A 19,416-nucleotide genomic window follows, 5' to 3' on the forward strand; every position below is an offset into this window, starting at 1 on the left:
GGGGGACTGGGAGGCTGCCTTCCAGCCCATCCCTGTTGCTTGACCTTGGATGCATCATTGGTGGAGGAACGTAGGTTCAACTGTCTTTAAAATCAAGGCTGGGCCGGCGCGGTGGCTCACGCCTGGAATCCCAGGACTTTGGGAGGCGGAGGCGGGCGGATCACCTGAGGTTGGGAGGTCAAGTCCAGCTTGGCCAACATGGTGAAACCCTGCCTCTACCGAAAATACAAAAATTAGCTGGGCATGGTGGTGCATGCCTGTAGTCCCAGCTATTCGGGAGGTGAAGGCAGGAGAATCACGTGAATCAGGGAGGCAGAGGTGGTAGTGAGCCGAGATTGTGCCACTGGGCAATAGCGCGAGACTCTGTCTCAAAAAAAAAAAAAAAAAAATCAAGGGCTGGTGAGATTGCACCACTGCATTCCAGCCTGGGCAACAGAGTGACAGCCTGTCTCAACCACGACAAAAAAAAAAAAAAAAAAAGGCTTGGCATGGTGGGTCATGCCTATAATCCCAACACTTTGAGAGGCCCAGACAAGGAGGATCGCTTGAGGCCAGGAGTTTGAGACCAGCCTCAGCAACATAGTGAGACCTCTGTCTATAAAATTTTTTAAAAAAAATTAGCCAGGCATGGTGGTGCATGCCTGTAGTCCCAGCTACTCAGGATGCCAAAGCAGGAGGATTACCTGAAGCCAGGAATTTGATACCAGCCTGGGAAACAAAGCTCTCTACAAAAAATATTTTAAAAATATTAGCTGGGCATGGTGGCACATGTGCACCTATAGTACTCAGGAGGCTGAGGCTGGAGGATTGTTTGAGCCCAGGAATTCAAGGCTGCAGTGAACTGTGATTATACCACTGCACCCTAGCCTGGGTGACAGAGCAAGACCCTGTCTTTAAAAAAAACAAGCAGGCTGGAAGAGATGCTCCTGGAGTCTTTTCTAGGTCAACAACATACCTTCATTTAGGTGGTAGGCACACAAACAGTGCCTTGCAGGGAGCAGGAGCTGAATACATCCTTGCTGTTCTGATTTCAAAAAACACCAATCCCTCCCTCCCTCCTCCCTCGCTCCCTCCCTTCCTTCCTCTCTCACTCTCCTTCCTTACTGTCTTTCTCTTTCCTTCCTTCCTTCCTTTCTCCTCTCTCTCTCCCTCCCGTTCTCTCCCTCCCTCCTTTCTCTCCCTCCCTTTCTCTCCCTCCCTCCTTTCTCTCCTTCCCTCTCTTTTCTCTTTCTTTCTTTCTCTTTCTTTCTTTCTTTCTTTCTTTCTTTCTTTCTTTCTTTCTTTCTTTCTTTCTTTCTTTCTTTCTTTCTTTCTTTCTTTCTCTTTCTTTCTTTCTTTCTTTCTTTCTTTCTTTCTTTCTTTCTTTCTCTCTCTCTTTCTCTCTCTCTCTCCCTCCCTCCCTCCCTTTCTTTCTTTCCTTCTTTCCTTCTTTCTTTCCTTTTCCACCTAGGCTGGAGTGCAGTGGGCGTGATCTCGGCTCACCACAACCTCCTCCTCCCCGGTTCCAGCAACTCTCCTGCCTTAGCCTCCTGTTTGTTTGTTTTAATAAAGATAGGGTTGCACCTTGTTGGCCAGGCTGGTCTGAACTCCTAACCTCAGGTGATCTGCCTCCCTCGGCCTCCCAAAGTGCTGGGATTGCACGCATGAGCCACCGCGGCGGCCCTTGCTCCTTTCCTGAGCGGCTATTTTGAGAGCGATGGAGGGGAGAGGGTATTAGATCCCTGACCTTGAGGTCGGGGAGGGGAGGGTGATGCTAAGTGGTGGACGAAAGACTTGAAGATCATGAGAAATCGCATCAACTTTACCCAGGCTCTTTCTGGGTCTAGAAGCAGGCAAAAATAAGGCGGGAGGGGGCGGGGGGAAGAAAAAGAGGCATTTATTTTGGAGCCGTATCGGAAGCACAAGTGTCAGGGGCTGAAAGGCCGCCTTCTCCTGCGGGCTAACGGTGTGGGCGACAGCCCGCACATTCAAATGAGGGAGCGATTAGACCGCGCTTGCTTCTGAAGACGGATTTCTTGGTAGGGGGAGCGGACTGGGGGGCTGGGCCGGTGTAAAGGGGACGGCAACATTAGGCTTTGGCAAGTTAATTAGGGTTCAGGAGTCCAGCGAGCGAGCAGGGGGAGAGGCTGGATTTGCATAAAGCCTATTTACATAATGTTCTTCACAAATTGTGCAACCAGAAGGCAGGGAGGGGGTGGGGAGGGAAAGGGCTGGGGAGGGGGAGGTGGTTAGACGCCCGAGGCAGCCGCCGCCAAAGGAGGAAGGGCGAGGCCCGAGATGGGACCCGCTCCTTCTTCACCACTTCACCTCTCCCCTGCTCTGTCTGCACCAGGGCCACCCCTTCCTATCTCGGCCCTCACCTCCATTCTGGCCGGACCCCACACTGCCCTCCACCATAGGGCCGGTCCAGAGCAGTCAGATTTCTAAACTGCCTCTGTGGTCACGGGTCTCCCTTGCTTTAACCCTGTCCGGGACTCCTGGCTGCACTCAGGGTCAAGTCCCGGCTCCCTAGCCAACCTATGTGACTTCTCGTGGTGGTCTTGCTCCTTTCACCCTCCTGACCTGGCTTCCTTCTAGTCCCCTCTTCCCAGCTAAGCTCAGTCCCACTGAAAAGCTCATGTCCCTGGACTCCTTTGGCTCTCACAAGCCTCCTCCGCTCCTGGCTTGTCACCTGTCCTGGAATGTCCCTACCACAACAGCTAGCTTCTTTGTGGCAACCTCACCTCCTGCTGCACCAAATACTCTGCTCTTGGGCCATTTTCTGAAGTCCCCATAACTTCCTCAAGTGGACTGCTAGCCCCCTTTTGTGCGACCAGGGAACCTTCACCCACCTGTATTCCAGAACTTACCACGCTGTATAGTAACTGCACTGAGGAGGGTCTCTTTCCCCACTGGGCTCTGACTCCTCCAGAAAGGAACTTGCCCGATGCATCTCTGCATCCAGCTGGGGCAGGAGTATGCAAACAGTAGATGCCCAAAACTGTTGATTGAATGAATGAAATATGTCATCTCAGCCAGAGATTGAGACCAGGTTTCAGTCTGCCTGAAATGAGCCTGACCAGCTCTCTGATTTCTCTGGGGTTCTGTCTACACTTTCTTTCCTTATTGGGTTCCTCAGCCTGTCCTGTGTTAGTAGCTGCAGAGGATGAAGAAGCTGTGGTGACCTCTGAGCCGAATTCTCCACTGAGGGAAGCAGGCTAAGGCAGGCAAAAGGGGAAAGGGCAACCCAGGCTGGGCACACAGCATGTGCAAAGGCCTGGTGGCCAGAAAGTGCATGTAATGTTTGGAACGTGGAAGAGGATTGAGTGGGTTAAAGCCAGAGATGAAAGATGGAAAATATGGCGAGGCTCCTATTCTGAGCTTAAGAGGCTGAAAAAGTTCTTGTAGATTTTTGTGAGCCCCTGAAGCTTTGTGATCAAGGAGAAGAAAGAAGAAAGTTACATCCACTGAGCACCTACTGCGTGCCACTGAACAGGTGATGTAATTCAATGGCCAAGAACAGTAGGGATTATTCTCTCCATAATTACCAGTGTGGAGGATGACGAGCCTGCTGGAGTCACTTGCCTGAAACCTCACAGCTGCAAAATGGTCAAGCAGGGCTTTGGACCCCTGGTTTCCAAATCCCGCGCTGCCTTCTGAATTCAATGTATTTATGTTTTAGAAAAGCATATAAAATGGAAAGGAAATAGAAGAGAGAAAGAGGCAAAGAGAAAGACAGTTTGGGGGAGGCAAGCAGTCATTTAGAAAGAGAGAGAGAAAAAGGAAGATAGAGAAGAGAGGAGAAAGACGGGGGAAGAAAGGGAGAGAAAAGAGGAGAGAGAAGAAAGAGATAAAGAGAGGAGAGAGAAGAGGGAAAGAGAGAAGAGAAAGGAAAAACAGAGGAGAGAGAAGAAGGAAAGAGAGAAGACAAAGGAAAAAGAAAGAAAGGAGAAGAAAGAGAGAAAAAGAAAAGATCATGTCCTTTGCAGGAACGTGGATGGAGCTGGAGGCCATTATCCTTAGCAAACTAACACAGGAATGGAAAACTAAATACTGCATATTCTCATTTATAAGTGGGAGCTGAATGACAAGAATACATGGACACACAGAGGGGAACAACACGCACTGGAGGTTATCGGAGGGTTGAGGATGGGAGGAGGGAGTGGATCACAAAAAATAACTAATGGGTAGTGGGCTTCATACCCGGGTGATAAAATAATCTGTACAACAAATCCCTATGACACAGGTATACCTATATAGTAAAACTGCACATGTACCCCTGAACTTAGAGTAAAACTTAAAAAAAAAAGAGAGACAAGAGGGGAAGGCAAAAGAGAGAGAGAAGAGAGGGGAGAGAAGAAAGAGGAGAAAGAGAGGAGAGCGAGAAAGTGAGAGAGGGGAGGGGAGAGAAAGAAGAGAAGGGAGAAGGAAGAGAAGGGAGAGGGAGGGAGAGAGAAAAGAGGAGTGAGGGAAAGAGAGAAGAGGAGAGAGAGGAAGAGAGGGGGAAGTGGAGGAGAGAAGGCTGGGAGGAAGGAGAGGAGACTCAGGTGTCAGTCACCCTGCAGGGCGGCAGGGATGCTCCTGCTCCTAGACAGAGCTGTCCAATAGAACTTTCTGTAATCTCTAATCTGCACTCCAACTCAAGTGCTCAGTAGCCTCGGGTAGCTACTGAGCACTTGAAAAGTGGTTAGCGCAACTGAGAAGCTGAATTTGTATTGTACTTAGATTTATATTGAAATGCTCACATAAAGGTAGCGGCTACAGTATTGGACGGTGCAGCTTTAAGAGCAGTCCTTCTTTTTTCCATCAAGGTCCTGGCTTCGATTTTCTCTGGGTCCTTCTCGGCCTCCCCTTCTGGGACTCTGCTCTGAACCACGCATCCCTGATGTTTCCTTCCCTCATATTCCTGGACATCCCACCCACACCGAGGTTTAATTTTAGCTGATTCTCTCTCAAGGACAAAGTATATATTTTTATTTTAATTTATGTCGCCTGAACCATTTCCAAGTTTTACTTTTAGAACCTGTCAATATTAGTGACATGTGGCATTTTAGGTACTTTTCTGCTGGTGGGGCCTAAATTTATTGTCATTTTATGTCACTCGGCAAAATGCACAAAATGCCAGAAGTGTTATAAACAGAGACGATTTATGTTCGGGTTGGGGTGAGGTTAAGAGAATGAATATAATCAATTTTTTTTTCAGAGACTTTTATGCGAGTGTGAGGGCCAGCAGGTGCACATTTGAAGCTCAGTGGGAAGGAAGTGTTTTCCAAGCAACAGGAGACAGCAGATGCAGACAGGGTCCAATTACTGCTGCTTACGGCTGATCACGCCATTCACTTATGTGTGGATACCTGGCTTCTGGTCTCAGGCACCTAGTATGGGGCTATGCACATGGTAGGCACTCAGTTAAAGCTTCTGGAAGAAGGGATGGAGAAAGGGCAAGAGACATAAGTGGGAATTCTAAAGACTCTTCTGTTCAACCCCCGTCAGAGTGATCTTTCCGGACCTTGTCACTTAACTGCTCAAAACCTTTCAATGGCTCCCTAGTACCTCTGTTTTCTGACTTACAGGGTCCTTCAACATCTGCACCTGAGGGTGTCTCTAAGGGACTTGGAATGCTCTGAAAGTTTCATATCTTTGTTCCTTGCCTTCCCATGAGCTCCTCCTGTTCTTGGGAGTCCTCCCTCCTCTTTCTTGGCCCTTCTTCAGTAACCAGCTCAAACTCAAACTCCTCTGTCCTTGCACCCTTTACCTTTTATCCCTCCAATGAGAGTTTGGTGTTTCCTGTTGGTACCTTATATACAGTCATCCCTGGGTGCCCATGAAGGATTAGTTCCAGGACCCCCTGTGGATACCAAAATCCACGAATCCTCAAGTCACTGATACAAAATGACATAGTATTTGCATATAACCTACACAATCCACTTGTATGCTTTAAATCATATCTAGATTACTTATAATACCTAATATAATGTAAATGCTATGTAAATACTTGTTATACTCTATTGTTTAGGGAATAATGACAAGAAAAGAAGTCTGTACATGTTCAGTACAACCATTCTTTTTTTTTTTGAGACAGCGTCTGTCTCTGTCACTCAGTCTGGGGTTCAGTGGCTCCATTATAGCTCATTGCGCCTCCACCTCCTGGGCTCAAGGGGTTCTCCCACTCAGCCTCCTGAGTTGCTAGAACTGTAGGCATGCACCACCATACCCAGCTTATTTTTTGATTTTTTTGGAGAGGCAGGATCTTGCTTTGTTGCCTAGGCTGATCTCAAATTCCTGAGCTCGAGCAATTCTCCTGCCTCAGCCTCCCAAAGTGCTGGGATTATAGGTGTGAGCCACTGTGCCTGGCTGAAAATACTTATTATGTTATGTCTTCTTATGTTACATTGAGTGGGTAAGTGAGTGAGAATCCTTAAATATAACAGAGAAACAGAAAACTAAGGGCCTATGGATTGTGTTGCCTTTCAAGATTCAGGTGAATTGCTTTTTGACTCTTCCAATAAGCTCTCAAGTATATTTAAAAAAAAATTTTTTTTTTAACGGAGGTGGTGTCTCACTATGTTAGGCCAGGTTGGTCTCCAACTCCTGGCCTCAAGTGATCCTCCCCATCCAGCCTCCCAAAGTGCTGGGATTACAGGCATGATCTACTGCACCTGGCCTGCAACCATCCTTTTATCCCCCTGATTATTTTCAATGTGTTGTTGGTTGAATCCACAAATGCAGAATCCAAGAATATGGAGGGCCAACTGTATGTCTGCATTACAGGGCTCCACATGTTGCCTCATTTGCTTCCCTGTTGCCACCAGAAGATCATGCACCACTGGGCGGCATGGTCTGGAGAGTCCCATTCATCTTCATCTGGGCCTGAACAGAGAAACTGACAAATGAAAGATAATTGAATGACATAATGAATGGATGCAAACTGGATTGCTCCCTCACCATCTCCACTTCTTAGCCATGTTGGATCTGCTAAGTCAATTACCACCATTGCCTACTCACTTCCCCATTTCCAAACCTCATAACTGTTACCTTTTCCTCCATTCTCCTTGTCCTTATGAGTTTATGCCTTTAAAACAAATCCTTTATTATAATAGTATTGTCTTTTAGGGAAGGAAATACATTAGAGGAGTGTGTTCAATCCACCATCTTCCCTGGAAGTCAGTAACAAATGAAAGGAAATTTATCTGATAGACTGTGGGCAAGTCACTTCTCTTCTTACGGTCTCTGATTCTTCAGCTGCGGCATGAGGAAGTTGGGCTGGATGAGTTCTAGGGTCCAGCCAAAGTCTGCGAGGGGGTCAGCGCTGGATTAGAGGTGCCTGGTGGACCATGGGCATGGATTTTACATAACAGCAGTCACTCTCTGGGATCCCTTCTCCAGCCAGTGCACTCCTTGGACTGCTGATTCTCTTTCCACACATTCAGGTTCTGACTCCCAAACTCTGAGGACGACGGCAGGTTCTGAGGTCCCTCCCATCTTGTACAACTCACAGTGACAGTAACTGTCTCAGCCTGTTCGGGCTGCTTATAACAAAGGAGCATGGACTGGGTGGCTCATAAACAACAGGAATTTATTTCTCACAGTTCTGGAGGCTGAAAGTCCTACATCAGGGCCAGCAGAATTGATTCTGATGGGGGTTTTCTTCCAGTTCACAGACTACCAACTTCTTGCTGTATCCTCACATGGTGGAAAGGGTGCTGGGGAGCCCCATGCAGTTTCTTTAATGAGGGCACTAATTCTATTCATGAGGGCTCCACACTCATGACCTAATCACTCCCACAGGTCCCACCTCCTAACAGCATCATGATTGGGGTAAGGATTTCAATATATGATTTTTGGGAGAACACATTCAGTCCATAGCAGTGACTGACACTTGTCCAGTTCAGTGGCTTACTCAGAGACCTCACCTTGACCTAACGCTTGTGCCAACCTGGTGAGAAATCTGGACTCCCATTCCACAGATTAGAAATCTGAGGTTTAGAGAGGGGAAGGGACTCGCCTAAGGCCATGGAGCAAGTCAGTAAGGACGCAAGGTGGCAGTCGTGGTCTAACTGACCTACATTCCTGGAGCGTCCGGCATCCTGCCCGTGGTGGCTGCTCAGCTGACATTTGTTTGGAATGAAAGGTGACCACATTTGAGTTGAGGTAGTCAGCCACGAGGGCAAGAAACAGCATTTTAAAGAGTATTTACTTAGTGTGACATTTTCAGAGCTATTCCATGCCACAGCGTGGATGAGTACTTCTTCATTCTTTATGGCTGAATAATATTCCATTGTATACCACATTTTGCTTATCCATCTGCTAATGGGCATTTGAGTTGTTTTCACTTTTTGGCTATTGTGAACAATGCTGCTGTGAACATTCATGTGCAGGTACATGTCTGACTCTAAGTGAAAGAAGCTCAACACAAAAGGTCACATACTGTATACGATTCTATTTGTATGAAATATCCAGAATAGGTAAATCCATAGAGACAGAAAGTAGATTAGTGGTTGGTTGCTGGAGCTGGGAGAAAGAGTGAAAAGGGAATGGCGGCCAGGCGCAGTGGCTCACGCCTGTAATCCCAGCACTTTGGGAGGCCGAGGCAGGGGGATCACAAGGTCAGGAGATCGGGACCATCCTGGCCAACATGATGAAACCCCATCTCTACTGAAAAATACAAAACTTAGCTGGGCGTGGTTGTGTATGCCTGTAGTCCCAGCTACTCAAGAGGCTGAGGCAGAAGAATTGCTTGAACCCAGGAGGCGGAGCTTGCAGTGAGCCAAGATCGCGCCACTGCACTCCAGCCTGGCAACAGAGCGAGACTCTGTCTTAAAAAAAAAAAAAATGAAAGAAAGAAAAGGGAATGGCTACTGACGGTATGAGGTGTTCTTTGGAGGTAATGACAATGTTTTGGAGCTAGACAGAGCTATGGTTGCACAACACTGAATGAACTAATGCTATTGAATTGGATACTTGAAAGTTGTTAATTTTATGTAATGTGAATTTCACCTCAGTCAAACAATGAATGACTAAAGACTTCTCTCCAGTAACATTCAACAAAGCCTTCTGTGTGTCTAGTAAGTGTTTGGTTCTCCAGTTTAAAACACATAGTGCACACTTGGGAAACATTTGTGATATCAATTCACCAATGGGCAAGGTGATGGTTTCCGTCTTCAGCCTTGATACTCCCAGTCAAGTTCCCAGACCAGTGGCTTAGCATCCCCAGGAGCTGGTTGGAAATACAGAATTGTTGGCAACCCCAAACCCAGACCTACTGAATCTCTGCTGTATGGCATGTGTTTGCCCTTGCAGCCCACTTTCCTGCTGTCCTTGTCTAATCACTGAAGAGAGAAACTGTAAGAGAGGGATTGAGGCTAAATCTCCCTGAAGTTCGTCCTCGATGAATAGATGTGTGGCTCACCTTCTCCCTCTCCCTCTCTCTCTTTTTTTTCCCCTCTTTCTCTCTTTTCTCCCAGGTCACTCTCTTTCTGTCCCTCCCACCCTTTCCTCTCCATTCAGTAGAGTCGCTTCTCTCCTGCATTCTCTGAATTGATTTTTCTCACTCATCTTGGCAGGTTAGTAATCACCATTCTCAGCAGAAGTTCCTTCCATTTCATTACACTGGGTGAGAAATCCTGGGCAGCAGGGGGTGGGGTAGGGGCTGTGTTTCATTTCACTCCCATCTTTGTGTCAGGTGGGGAGGGAGGAATCTCCACACTGAGTATCCCACAGGAGGAAGGCCAGTGCTGGGAAGGGATGGAGACCCCTTGGTGGCTCTTTTCAGCTTCAAGGTCCTGTGCTGCAGCTCCTCCCAGTTCCCAGGGCCCCTGCCTTTCTCTTTCCTCAACAATCGCTCACATATGAGGGGCTTCCATGGCTGGCAGAACCTATTTCTGTGCATTGCTCAGTTTAATCTTCACAACATTTCTGAGAGGTTGGCATTGTCACCTCCTTCATGTTACAGGAGAAGCAAGTGAGGCTCAGAGATACTTGCAAGACACCTGGGAATGAGAGCCGGTCTCCAGGCTCGGGCAAGGTTGTCCTGGACTGTACCAGAGTCACGGTATAATATATAATAAAGGTGATGCTATAATGATCCTATAATAAAAGGATCATGCTGCCCATCCACCTGCCAGCCATGGTGGGCTCTAGAAAGAGCCCAACATTTGTGATCCTATGGACTTGGGGTCCACTCCCAGCTCTGCCACTTACTGGCCATGCCACTCTGGGCAAATTGCCCCATCTTTCTGACCCTCCTCTCCTTAGCTGTTCACATGGGATTGGGGGGATGGGACAGACCTGCCAGAGTACACCTAAGAACAAGGAATTCTGTAATGCAAACCAGCTGTGGAACCCAGGGGAGGACCCACCATCTCTTGGAGGCACAATTTCCCTATTCTCAAAGCATATTTAGAAAAAACACCTACTTTCTGTGTTGTTGCAAGAACTGCGTGAACTATTACAGCTCTTGTGCAGCTTTTAGCACATGCCTGGAACACGAACAAGCACTGGATAAATAAATACCCTGGATGGAAATAATATTATTATAGCTCAAGGATTTAAGATGCTCTCACAATGGCAGATGGACCCTGAATTCAGAGATGCAAAATGTGAACGAAACGTGTGCTTAGAATTAAGAACATCATCCTGTATACGGTGCCTGCCCCATGTGAGGCACAAGGCGAAGCATTTTACAGACGTTTTCCTACTGAATCCCGATGAAGAGTCCTACAGGGTAGGGTGTAGTCTCCCTGTTACATAGGCGAGAAAACTGAGGATCAAGGAGATGAAGTTACTTCTTCTAACTCCTATAGTGTGTAAGAGGTAAAGCTGGAATCAACTGAGATCAGTCTGCTACCAAATCCAAAGTACAGATGAAAAAAACAAAAAATCAGATGTGAATAAGTTTTGCAAACTACATAGTTCTAGTTGTGTGTAGGGTGAAAGATGGAGGAAAACATCATCATCATCATCATCACATTGTCATATCTATTAAACATTAGATATCATCATCATATCTACTAAGCATTAACTGCTTATCACATGCCAAACACTGGGCTAAGAGATTTACATGGATTACCTCATTTAAGCTCTGCAACAACAACCCTGTTATAATCCTCATTTCACAGATAAGCAAACAGGCTCAGAGTGGTAAAGCAATTTACCCTAGGTCACACAGCCAGGAAGTGGTAAAGCTGGATTCTGACTTCAGGGCTTACAGGCTCCAGAGTGGAGTCCTTAACCCTTCACCTGAAATTGGAAGCTACTAATCTTGGCTGCAGGGAGTTTAGCTGGCAGGACCCTCTCAGTCCTTGGGGACCTCCCTATCACCCCTTGCCCCAGTCTGGGCTCCAAACTGGGAGTGGACTAGGCTCCCACCCATGTCTCTGTGATCAGCCCTTCTTCAGATCAGGCTGTCCCTCTCCTAGCCAGTCGTTGGAGCCCCAGCCGAGACCATGCTGTATGCAGATCACCCCATTAAAATTTCATGTGGATTCAAAAATTCAGTGTTGACTCCGGTGACGCAAATAAGTATGAAAATTCCGAGGAAGGCACACTGTTACTGAAATCAAATGGTTGAACGGCCACTAATGAGGCAGACAAGGAGCCTCGCTCACCCTCTGAGGATTGAGGAGAGACGAGAGGAGCAATCGCGCTACATTATTCATGCCCTCTTGTTTGAGTTTCAGATCTCAAGGAGGCTCTGGAAGGGGAAGGCAGAGAGGGCAGAGGCGGCGGGAGGCGGGGGTGGCAGCCTAGACAGGGCCCCACTCTGCCAGCTGCGGAAGGCCAGGTGACTAATTGACAACTACTCACTGATCCCCTTCCCTAGGGCGCCCCTCTTCCATCTCTCATTTTTAGCTCTGGCCCACAAGCACCTCCCTTGCACCTGCCACGGTGCCCAGATTTCCCCCAGCAGTGGCTGTGTGAGTGTGAGATGCAGAGGAAGACGTGGTATCTGGGCGGTCCTGGCTCTGTGTGATCTCGGGCAAGTGACTAAACCTCCCTGAACCTTGATTTTTTTGTTCCCCTTGTAAAATGGGAAAGCAGAAGGAGTGGCTCCTCTACCTTCTCTGGGGAGAGGTAGCATTTCTGAGAGTCAAATGCCGCATTGCCATGCTTCTCAAGTTTGAACGCTCAGGTGAATCCCAGAGGAGCTTGTTGGGATACTGGTGCTGATTCAGTAAGGCTGGGGCAGGGCCTGAGATTCTGCATTCCAACCAGCTCCCAGGTGAGGCCCATGTTGCTGGCTTGCAGCCCACCCTGTGAGCAGCGGGGCCATACAGATAGGAAAGCACTTTATAGCCACCACTTGCTGATCTAAGCCTCTCTGTGCATCAGCATTACTGGGGAGTTTGTAAAAACACGATGCCCTTCCCCATCCTCCTAGGGTCTGCTTTAATTGGTTAGGTCAAGGCACTTGTACTTTTTAATTCTCCTCCTGACACCTGCCACCATGGCCCCTATATGCAGCCAGATTTTTGTAGTTCTTGTTACTAATATGTCTTTATTGTTTATGCCCCTCATAGTTTCTTTTTTCTTTTTCGAGATGGGGCTCACTCTGTTGCCCAGGCTGGAGTGCAGTGGTGCACTCAAGTGATTCTCCCACCTCAGCCTCCCCAGTAGCTGGGACCACAGGCACATGCCACCATGCCTGGCTAATTAAAAAAAGAATGTAGAGACGAGATCTTGCTGTGTTGCCCAGGCCAAACTTGAACTCCTGAGTTCAAGTGATATGCCCACCTTGGGCTCCCAAAGTGCTGGGATTACAGGTGTAAGCCACCGTGCCTGGCCCCCCTCATATTTTATGACCATTTTGCAAGCTTCCTTTTCTTCAACTCCTCTTAAACGTCAATGCCACAATGCTTTCTCTCTTTTCCCCGAGCAAACCCGTTGTCAAGAAAGAGGCTGAAGAACCAATTGCTCCCACTCAGAGGAGGAAGGAATGCTTCACCCCTGGGAACTGACCTGTTTCCAGGGGTTGTCACCTCCCTCCAGGTTCTAATGGTGCACTTTGGGTCCCGCTATCTGAATAGTGCACCTGGGGCAAGTTTGCACCAGGGGTCACCTGGGCAGCTGCCCCCCTTCTCTTTTTAAGATTGAGGCCTGACCACACTGATAACACATTCTCTAGAAGTAGAAACCAGGTTTCAGACAAGCCACGGAGGTAAAACCAGCTCGAGAGGGAAGGAATTGATTTCCGCCAGAGAAACCTGCGCAGAATGTACAATCCCATCGTTGTCCATGCACCCAGCATAACCAATAAACAGGTTCCCCAGTCCTCCCTGCATTTCCTAATTATTACTCGGCTATAAAAATCCCTTCTCCCTCCTGCCAACATTATCTTAGTAAACGTTATGAGCGCTCACGAGGTTAATGCAGGGCCGTAAATCCGCCGTGGGTCGAACAAGTGAGACTTGAGGAACTGTTCATAAATCTATGGGAACGGCTCCAGTTTGTTTATTTAATAAAATATCATTTTGTAGAAATGCACAGGGCACTGTGGGGTTCATACTCAGTGGGCACACGTGGAGAGGGGTGGGTGGTGGAGGTCTGCCGAGGGTGGGGGTGTGTGTGCACGGGCGTGCAGGCAGACTTCCACGTGGCCTCTGCCTGGAATGGCAGGGCGCCATGCCGTTTATTACTGCACCAGGCATTCTGAACTCAGTACCCGCTTCACTTAAGGCAGCCTGTTCTCTCAGAATTCTTTAATGGGCCTTGTCAATATTTGAAACGGTGCTACAAAGCCCAGGACACGTGTAATGCTGTTTGCGCTACATGAACACCTCCTCGAGACAATCTTCTGGGATTTGTTAGGGGCGCTTTACCCACATTGGGCTGTTAAATCAACAAGAAGTCAGTCCACGGCATGGAATGAAATGCTAAAAGCATGGGCATTGGAGTAAATGGACATGGCTTCTAACACCAGATTTGCTACCTACTGGGTAGATGTCCTTGGCATTCACCTCCCTGGCCTTGATTTCCTTCTCTGTACCATGGAGATGATCATCTGTACTTTATGGAATACAGATGTGATATGCAGAGGGACTAGAATGGAGCAGTAAGTTTGCTTTTTTTTTCTTTTTTTGAGGTGGAGTCTTGCTGTGTCGCCCAGGCTGGAGTGCAGTGGCAAGATCTTGGCTCACTGCAACCTCTGCCTCCTGGGTTCAAACAATTCTTCTGCCTCAGCCTCCTGAGTAGCTGGAACTACAGGTGCACCACCATGCCTGGCTAATTTTTGTATTTTTAGTAGAGATGGGGTTCCACCATGTTGGCCAGTCTGGTCTTGAACACCTGACCTCAGGTGATCTGCCCACCTTGGCCTCCCAAAGTGCTGGGATTACAGGCATGAGCCACCGCACGCAGCCTCCTTTCATTTCTCTCTCATTTACCTGTGAGTTTTCAGCATTGCAGTATGCTGAGATGACTTTGTTAATTAGTTTTGGCTGAAGGTCATCTACAGAGCCCCCATTCTTTTCTTTGTAATTGTCTGGGCCCCAAACTCAAAGGCAGTGGAATGGGATCAATGGAAACAGGGGAGATTCTGCAGAACTGGGATGTGGCATTCCTGCCCATAGGGGTTTAGCATCCCTGAATCACCCCATCATAGAGTGCTGTGAATCATGTTACTGAAGGAAATAGGCAGTGTGATCTAGTGGTAAGGACCATGGAGTTGGCAGCCCTGGGTTTGAGTTCTAACTCAAACACTTAACTATCTGAGCAGCCTCTGTGGCCAAGTAATTGAAGCCTTGGGTTCTTGGGAATTGGAGATCTTAATACCCACCTTTTAGGGCTCTGAGCATTCCCTGAGCTAATATGGGTAAAGTGTGTGCATAGACATGGCACATCGTGTAAACACAATAAACCAACGACAGATGGAGAGTGGAGGAGGAAAATGAGAGAGGCAGAAGCAAGGATGACTAACCTGTACCAGTTTTCTCAGACCTGCTCCATTCTTAAAACAGGAAAGTCCTACATCCTGGGAACTCCGTTAGTCCTGGAAAAACTGGATGGTTGATTGCCCTTGCAGGAATGGACAAGTCAATGCTTGAAGCACTCTTAACTCTGGGTTTAATTTGGCTACAGCTATTGATGATTTAATAACAGCTGGCTGATTATGGAGGCTTCATCTAAAAGACTCTAATTCCCCAAGGCTAATTGTTGAGCGTTTGATTAACCCAGTGGCTCTCACTAGAATCACCTGAAGAGCTTTCTAAACATACCAATGACTGAGCCTCACCCCTAACTAGGGTTTCTCTGCCTTGACACTACTGACGTATTGGGCTGGATAATTTTTGTTGGGGCAGGTAGTGGGGAGTGGAACTGTTGTGTGCATTGTTGATGTTGAATAGCACCCTTAGATTCTATCCTGAAGATGCCAGGAGCCATGTCCCAGTCACATGACAACCAAAAATGTCTCCAGACATTGCTCAATGTCCCCTGCAGGGCAAAAATCACCCCCAGTTGAGAACAACTGCCCCAGCCTAATTTAAGAATCTGGGGGCAGAATAGAAATTAAGCTTTGGTGTTTCACATTAAGTTCCCTGCCCCCAGCTGCCTATATATAGCATTTGGCTAAGACCAACCTCACTGCTAATGTGGATGATGCTGACATCCAAGGAGAACTTTAGAAGGGGCTGGAGCTGACTTGGGGTTGGGTCTAGAATGACTACACAGAAGAGGCTGTGGGCAAAGACCTCACATGATAAGAGAGGTGCTGAATTCCTACTCTCTTTATTTGTGTATTTATGTATTTATTTATTTATTTTTGAGATGGAGTCTCGCTCCGTCACCAGGCTGGAGTGCAGTGGTGCAATCTCGGCTCACTGCAACCCTCTGCCTCCCGGTTTCAAGTGATTCTCCTGCCTCAGTCTCCCAAGTAGCTGGGACTTCGGGCGTGTGCCGCCACACCCAGCTGATTTTATTTTTTTAGTAGAGATGAGGCTTCACCATGTTGGCCAGGATGGTTTTGATTTCTTGACCTTGTGATCTGCCCTCCTCGGCCTCCCAAAGTGCTGGAATTACAGGCGTAAGCCACCGCACCTGGCCCTACTCTTAAATATTCCCCTTCCCCCACCTTGGTATACAACCCAAACCTCACCATTAGATATGAGTTCTTGCAGAAAGTTCAGAGTGCTGTGTTTTGAGTTGTCCTCTTTTAAGTTCTTCTGGAAGGCAGATCATGACATTGCTTTTGGTCCCTGATGACCTCTTCTGGGTGGAGACAGTGCTGGGTCTCAAGATGTTTTGACATGCTAAATCATTTGCTCCTCACAGCTCTCCTAGGTGAGGTGGATTTCTTTGCACGTTTTATAGAAAAATGATGTTCAGAGAGTTTTAAACAATTTTCTGAAGCTCACACAGTTGGTTGGCAGCACAGATTAAAGCAAAACTCAGGACAATCACTAACTTCTAGTGACTGGCCCACTCTGACATGTTTCCTCCTATCCCTTAGACAGCCAAGTGCTGGCTGAGCACAGTGGGGATGGGAGTGGGACATGAATGCCCTGGCCAAGAAGGAAACATTCATGGCTGCTTTCTTTGTGCCAAGTCTTGCACTTATATTATCTCCTTGAATAGTCCCAATGTCCTGGGGCAGCAATGCCTATGATTCCCCCTTCTGGGGAGGAGAATGCTGAGGCCTAGACAAAGGAAGCAATTTGCCTAAAGTCATGCATCTGTTATCAAGGGGAGGTGCCCTGATCTCAAAATCAGGGTGGGGGAAGAGCATTATAAATGGATTAATATTTTAAATTTCTCAGCTGTTAAATGAGAGGCACTCTTTTTTTTTTTGCAGCATTCCAGTGCTCAGAATTATTGAACAGCTCTGAATGGAAGCATCCACCAGTTGTATGTGTCTCTTTGGCATTCCTATGACTGAAAACATTAGACATTTTCTATGTTGATTGATCAGAGCTATCATCATCCCTCTGCTAACAAAGTCTTCCTTTAATTGGGAGGTTTCAGCCCAGCTCGGCTCTGATTGGCTCACACCTTACAGGAAGCATCTAAAGGTCTTAGAGCCGAGGCAGGAAGTGACTCTGTGTGAGGTCAGCATTTCTCCTCTTTTCTCCAAGGCCACCATAATCTTTATGGAGTGAAGGGTAGTCACAATGCCATTTTGAAAAGTGATTACAAGGATCATAATAGTACGAATGGTGAATGAGTTTTCTGACTGCCAGGAGAGGAAGCATTTTAGGATTGATTTCAGAAGAGAAATCCATCATTTTGATTTTAACTGTGGCAGATAACACAATGTTCACTCTAATTTTAGAAACATTTTGAGACAGGAATAAGTTGTACTAGTCTTTGTCAGGCTGTAGGTAACTTACATTTTCTGAGTCTAAAGTGGATACTAGCTAAAAGATTATGTTTAAAGAAAGTTACCTTTTTTAGAATCACACCAGAAATTTCTAGTGTAACGACAGCATTTCTTAACCCAAGTGGAACTCTGTGTGTGTGTTAAAATATCTGTGTTAATAACCAGCAACCTCGGAAGTGAGAGGGAAGGGAAAAATGGGGCTAGAAGGAGCCAAATCCCACTTGCATGGCAGAGGAGACCTGGAAGATAAGATGGAGCTAATCAGTCTGAAATAATGGGTGGTGAGAATTCTGCCGTTGAACCACCAATGCTCCCTAGTGTGAAATAATGGGAAAGTCATGGAGACTGGAACAGCACATGAAAAGCCACAGAGCATAAAATACCCAGCTGTTCTGGGGGTCCAGGAAAATTTCCAAGTGGTGGGAGCAAGAAGTATATGGCATGGGGAGGTCAAGAGATGTGATTAGTTGGGGAAGGTTAGGACACACTTATCCTACAGTTTGCTTTTTCCCTGACAACCAATGGAGGCAGGCTTTAACCCCCAACCCACCCTGTCTCCAAGGACTGGCTTGGATGCCTGTCTTCCTGAGCTCCATCTTCACTGACTCCATGGAGGACAGAAAACTCATTACCATCAGACGCTCACCCTGGATGCCCTGTGTGGACCTGTGACTATGTTAGGTTTTGTGGCAAAGGAGTATTAAGATTGCAGGTGAAATTAAGTCTGCACAGCAGTTGACCTTAAAATGGGGGAGATTATCCTGGATTATATGGATAAGCCCAGTGGAACCACAAGAGTCCTCAAAAGTGGAAGAGGGAGGCAGAAGAGAGAGAGAACTATAGAGATGGCAGCTTGAGGAGGACTCAGCCTGAAAATGCTGGCTTTGAAGATGGAGAAGGGGGCCAAGAGCTAAGGAATGAGGGCAGCTTGTAGAAGCTGGAAAAGGCAAGGGAACTGATTTTCCCCTGTTCTCCAGAGGAAGAACAGCCTTGCTGACACCTTCACTCCAGCCCAGTGAGACCCATTTCAGACCTCTGACCCTCAGAACTGTAATATAATAAGCTCCTAATATTTTTAAGTCACTTAATATATGCTGATTTGTGTAAGCAGCAATAGAAAAGCAATATAGGCCCTTAGTTCTTTAATCTAATAAATGGGTTTAATAACCATTTCATTTTGTAGTGTATTGAAAATTGAATTAATGTACTACACCAAGTATTTAGCACAGCCCCTGGACAATGGTACCTTTTTTATTGATGCCACAGGTGGAATGACCACTGGTCCTCCTGGCTTAGTCCTCTGGCTGCTTTAATGTAGGACTAGAAGAAAGAGACCTAAATTAGGAATCTGACAGACCTGGGTTCAAGTCCTGGCTCTGCCTCTTTCTAATGGCCTTGGGCTTGTTTCTACCCTGGAAGAAGTTTTCCAGTCTATATTGTGGGTGTGGGAGGGATGATCTATCACATCTACCAGCAGTGAGCCTCCTGTGAGGATTCAGAGTGGGTGGGCTTTTGTAGCCCACTCAAGGCCCTCAGAGAGGTTTTCTGTAAACGTGGTACCTTGCACCAACTCCTTGGGAAGAGATTTTCTCAGGCTTCAGAGCTGAGGGTATTCACCCCTGACCCACTTGCTTCTTTCTCCAGGGAATGCTCATGCATTCCTGAGAAGTTGGCTGGAACTAAGGGAGCATTCAGAGACCACAGATCCAGTTGACTGGTCCCTGCTGACATCCAGTCCGCGTTGTTGGCCACATCAGCTCCTCTTCAAACTCATGATGCAAATCAACAGCTAAACATGTTGATATTTTTTATTTCTCTCAGCTAAGTGGATCCCTGAGTCCTCCTGGTGCAGTGGAAAGATTTGAGTTTTGCAGCCAAATAGAGTGAGGTTTAAATGGTGGCTAAGCGGCTCACGCCTGTAATCTCAGCACTTTGGGAGTCATAGGCGGGTGGATCACCTGAGGTCAGGAGTTCTAGAGCAGCCTGGACAACATGGTGAAATCTCGTCTCTACTAAAAATACAAAAATTAGCTGGATGTGGTAATCCCAGCTACCTGGGAGGCTGAGGCAGGAGAATTGCTTGAACCTGGGAGGCAGAGGTTGCAGTGAGCCAAGATAGCGCCACT

General features: G+C 47.2%; 1 long non-coding RNA gene across 1 annotated transcript; it reads left to right on the top strand.

The window, feature by feature from the left end:
* Positions 1–1,878: 1,878 nt before the first annotated feature.
* LOC112130660 (uncharacterized) lies at positions 1,879–19,169 on the top strand. The gene is made up of 3 exons (XR_002912896.1): positions 1,879–2,018; positions 5,183–5,376; positions 18,935–19,169. It is a non-coding gene; the product is annotated as an uncharacterized LOC112130660 (long non-coding RNA).
* The last annotated feature ends 247 nt before the right edge of the window (positions 19,170–19,416 follow it).

This window comes from Pongo abelii, chromosome 23, assembly GCF_028885655.2.
Source record: "Pongo abelii isolate AG06213 chromosome 23, NHGRI_mPonAbe1-v2.0_pri, whole genome shotgun sequence".
Taxonomy (NCBI): Eukaryota; Metazoa; Chordata; class Mammalia; order Primates; family Hominidae; genus Pongo; species Pongo abelii.